The 4,979-nt window shown below is 39.8% G+C and overlaps 1 pseudogene; it reads left to right on the forward strand.

Annotated features, from left to right (window-relative positions):
- The first annotated feature begins 1,759 nt into the window (after positions 1–1,759).
- On the forward strand, positions 1,760–4,060 carry LOC128057574 (heterogeneous nuclear ribonucleoprotein K-like; annotated as a pseudogene).
- Positions 4,061–4,979: the final 919 nt, after the last annotated feature.

Raw genomic sequence — 4,979 nt, forward strand, 5'->3', positions numbered from 1 at the left:
ACCAGAAATGCACATAAAGATTGACCATGGAAATCTTATACTCCACTGGGAGACCCAAGGCAAGTAATATGGGGCTAAAATAACCCTGGGGCAAAACCAGAGAAGTTAAGCTCTCAAGCAGCACACACTGGCCCACTGCACTGTTGTCACTAGGAATTTTATCTCCACAAACTGATTTCAGGTGGGAAATCAAGGTGTCTAAATAAAATAAAAAGGAACAAGAAATTGGCAATATCCCAGCCAAATAAATGTACATACAAAACTTACAACTATTTACTCAATTCAAAATTAAAGGAACTCTCACCCTAAAACTTAAGTGGACTCTTTTATTGCCTGTGCAGTTAAGGCTAAAAGCCAATAAAACCTTAAACAAAGGTCTTCTGGGGCAAACTTCCATTTCTTGGTGTCTTTGAGATGAAAATGTTCTAACTGATCTTCCCAGGACATTTTGTATTTGTGTGGTTTGTTTCTTTATGTTTTTGAAAACTTGGCTCTTACCATACTATTTTTGGGAGTAAATTCTCTGGATTTAGGTTATATCCTCCCCCACTCTCTTATGGAGCAATCTTTTGTGTCTTAATGGTTTAAATCTCTATTGATATATGTTTTATTGATAACCAAATGATAAATCCTTTAAAACTTGAGAAACTAATTAGTGACTCTTGAGTGCTCACATTATAAACAGCTGTATTTCAAAAACAAAACAAACAAACAAAAACACCTTCTGTTGTTTAAGAGGAGTAAGAAAAACTAGTTTGGGAAGCTTCCTTTGTGGTCTTTGCTTCCCCTCAATTGGTCTTGACAGTGTTAGTGTTAGTTGCTCAGTCATACCTGGACTCTTTGCTACTCCATGGACTGTAACCCACTAGACTCCTTGTCCATGGGATTCTCCAGGCAAGTATACTCAGATGGGTTGCCATTTCTTTCTCCAGGGGGTCTTCCCAATCCCCAGTGATCAAACCTATGTCTCTTATGTCTCCAGCATTGATAGGTGGGCTCTTTACGACTAGTGCCCCTGCAAAGCCCCTCAATGTGTCTTACAGATGTCAATAAGAGCATTTACTGTTGCTCAGTTGCTAAGTCTGGTCTAACTATCTGTGACTCCATGAACTGCAGCACTTCAGGCTTCCCCTATCCTTCACTTTCTCCCTGCGTTTGCTCAAATTCATGTCTACTGAGTCAGTGATGCCACCCAACCATCTTGTCCTCTGTTGGTTTTCTCCTCTTGCCCTCAATTTTTCCCATCATCAGGGTCTTTTACAATGAGTCAGCTCTTCCTATTAGGTACCCAAAGTATTGGAATTTCAGCATCAGTATTTCCAATGAATATTCAGGACTGATTTCCTTTAAGATTGATTGCTTTGATCTCCTTGCTGTCCAAGGGACTCTCAAGAGTCTTCTCCAGAACCACAATTTGAAAGCATTAATTCTTAGGCACTCAGCTTTCTTTATGGTACAACTCTCACATCCATACATGACTACTAGAAAAAAACAGCTTTGACTATATAGACCTTTGTTGACAAAGTGATGTCTCTGCTTTTTAACACACTGTCCACTGTCTAGGTTTATCATAATTATTCTTACAAGGAGCAAGCATCTTTTAATTTTGTGACTGCAGTCACCATCCACATTGATTTTGGAGCCTGAGAAAATGAAATCTGACACTGTTTCCACATTTCCACCATCTGTTTGCTATGATGTGATAGGACTAGACACGGATCTTCATTTTTTAAATGTTAAGAGCATTAGAATAATTATAATGTCAACAGGAAAAAACTTGCAAGGTAAGTCTAGTTATAACTTCCAACAAGGTAGAACTTTCTTAAAAGGACTTATCTCAAACAAATACAGAACTCTTTGGATGGCTATCTAGAATGGGATAAATAAAATGGACATTTATGTGATTAAAACAAAATTTGATATTACTACGCTACTTCAGGTTAAATAGGCCAAAAGGGACCAGCTACTGGTACCCCATGTTAAAAGCCAAGCAAATCTTTCAATTTACCCCAGTTTTAAAATATATGTTTAAAGGGGCTAGAAAAATTTACACTGAGATATCTGGCAAGCAATGATTTGGTATAACAATTAGGGCAAAGGGCCTGGCCTCCTTGGCTCAATGCCATTTTGGGGATCCTAAAGCTTTTTATTTAAAAGTAGATAAAATGGACAGGAAACAGCAACAGAAATAACATCAAAAATTTTCTAAAACTCCTCCTCTAAGAAAAAAGTGTGTTGATCAGATCCTAAAGAAAGCTAAAGGTATAAAAGTCAATGGGATTTAGATGAAAGTATACAAAATTGGTATATTTAAATGGACTTATATAAGATAATTGCATCTCTTCTTTAATTATATTGAAGGGCAGACATGTTTCATTGGGGAATAATTCCCCAGTGTGCTATCATAAGACAAGGCATATAGATTGCCACAAAGAGAATATTAACACTAATATGAACACACTAAACAATAGAGTTATCTGAGCTATATAAAGTAAATAAAAACTAGAAACTATGTTCTCTGCCTCGCTGTGACTGGCTGAAGAAACACTGTGGCACAGGGACGGTAGCCTTGCAGGGCTACTACAGCACTAGGGTGTCAGTTGGTCCCGCCCAGAACACTTCAGTTCTTCCCTAGAACAATATATTTAATAACTGATTGGTTTGTCCCTTGAATACAAGAAAATAGAAAATGAACAGAGGAAACCTTTACCAAAACCAGTGTCGAATTTGGTAAATGCCCTGCTGAAAATATGGAAGAGGAAAAAGCTTTTAAAAGATCTAGAAACACTGATGAGATGGTTGAATTATGCATTCTGCTTCAGAGCAAGAATGCTGGGACAGTGATAGGAAAAAGAGGCAAGAATATTAAGGCTCTCCGTACAGACTGCAATTGCCAGTGTTTCAGTCCCAGACAGCAGTGACCCCCAGCGCATATTGAGTATCAGTACTGATATTGAAATGACTGGAGAAATCCTGAAGAAAATCATCCCTACCTTGGAAGATGGCCTGCAGTTGCCATCACCCACTGCAACCAGCCAGCTCCCTCTCGAATCTGATGTAGTGGAATGCTTAAATTGCCAACACTATAAAGGAAGTGACTTTGACTGTGAGATAAGGTTGTTGATTCATCAGAGCCTGGCAGGAGGAATTATTGGAGTCCAAGGTGATAAAATCAAAGAACTTCAAGAGAATGCTTAGACAACAGTCAAGCTTTTCCAGGAATGTTGTCCTCAATCTACTGACAGAGTTGTTCCTATCGGAGGAAAACCTGATAGGTCTGGAGAGTGCATAAAGATCATCTTTGATCTTATATATGAGTCTCCCATCAAAGGACATGCTCAACCTCATGATCCCAATTTTTATAAGGAAATCTATGACTATGGTGGTTTTACAATGGTGTTTGATGACCGCTGTGGACGTCCTGTGGGAGTTCCCATTCAGGGAAGAGGTGGCTTTGACGGAATGCTGCCTGGTCTGGGTGGGGGTCCTATGCCTCCTTCCAGAAGAGATTATGATGATATGAGACCTCGTCAAGGACCTCCTTCACTCTCTTCTGGAAGAGGTGGTCGGGGTGGTAGTAGAGTTCGGAATTTTCCTCTTCCACCACCACCACCACCTAGAGGAGATCTAATGGCCTATTACAGAAGAGGAAGACCTGGAGACCATTACCATGGCATGATTAGTTTCAGTGCTGATGAAACCTGGGACTCTGCAATAGACACATGGAGCCCATCAGAGTGGCAGATGGCTTCTGAACCTCAGGGTGGCTCTGGATGTGATTATTCCTGTGCAGGGGGTCGAGCCTCATATGGTGATCTTGGTGGACCTATTATTACTACACAAGTAACTATTCCCAAAGATTTGGCTGGATCTTACTGGCAAAGGTGGTAAGTGGATTAAACAAATCAGTCATGAGTCAAAAGCTTCTACAAAAATTTAGGAGCCTTTAGAAGGATCCAAAGATCAAATCGTTACCATTACAGGAACACAGGACCAGATATAGGATGCACAGTATTGGCTACAGATCAGTGTGAAGCAGTATTCTGGAAAGTTTTTGTAAGACTAGTGAAGAACTGATGGAGAGGGAAATGGCAGCCCACTCCAGGACTCTTGCCTAGAGAATCCTGAGGACCCAGGAGCCTGGTGGGCTGCTGTCTATGGGGTCACACAGAGTAGACAGACTGAAGCAAGTTAGCAGCAGCAGCAGCAGTGAGGAACTGAAGGAGTCCTGCATCTTTTTTTTTTTTTTCTCTTTAATCTGCTTCTGTTTAAAAAGCCAACATTCCTCCGCTTCATAGGTACTATGCATTTGAGATATAGTAAAATCTTTGCTATTCACCAGATGTAATGTTTTAGTTCCTTACAAAACAGGGTTGGGGGTGGGGGAGGGTGTCCAAAAACTAACATTGAAATTTTGAAACAGCACCAGAGTGCAGTGAATTGTAATGTTTGTTCATTGTTGGTGGTTTAAAGAGGTCCCCACCCCTGCCCATATAATTATTGTGAACATTTTTCTTTGTGGTCACTGTAACATTTGGGGTGGTGGGACAGGGAGGAAAAGTAACAGTAGTCCATATGTCTCTGGCTTCTATTCAGAGCAGTGTGCAGAATGTAATGCTCTTTTGTAAGAAACATTTTATGATTTTTAAAATAAATTTAGTGAACCTATTTTTGGTGGTCATTTTTTTTAAGATAGTCATTTTTCAAATAGCTGAATTCCCCTCAACCTACCCCCAAGTGGAACACTAAGTTTAATTATCAATCCTTTGTTGGATATAAATAAATGGCAAAATATCTTGACATACTCAGTTCTGGTGATTCTTAACAACTTGAAAGCCCATTGCTTGGGAGGAAAATCCACCACACCTTCATGCTTATAATAAGCTGGGGACTTTTGTCTGTTTTTGCAAATACTTGCCCCTACTTTGCAATGATTTTCTGTTTGTGAAGAACCAGGTGGGGAGCAGCACAATTGATGG

The sequence above is a fragment of the Budorcas taxicolor genome, chromosome 12 (assembly GCF_023091745.1).
Source record: "Budorcas taxicolor isolate Tak-1 chromosome 12, Takin1.1, whole genome shotgun sequence".
NCBI lineage: Eukaryota > Metazoa > Chordata > Mammalia > Artiodactyla > Bovidae > Budorcas > Budorcas taxicolor.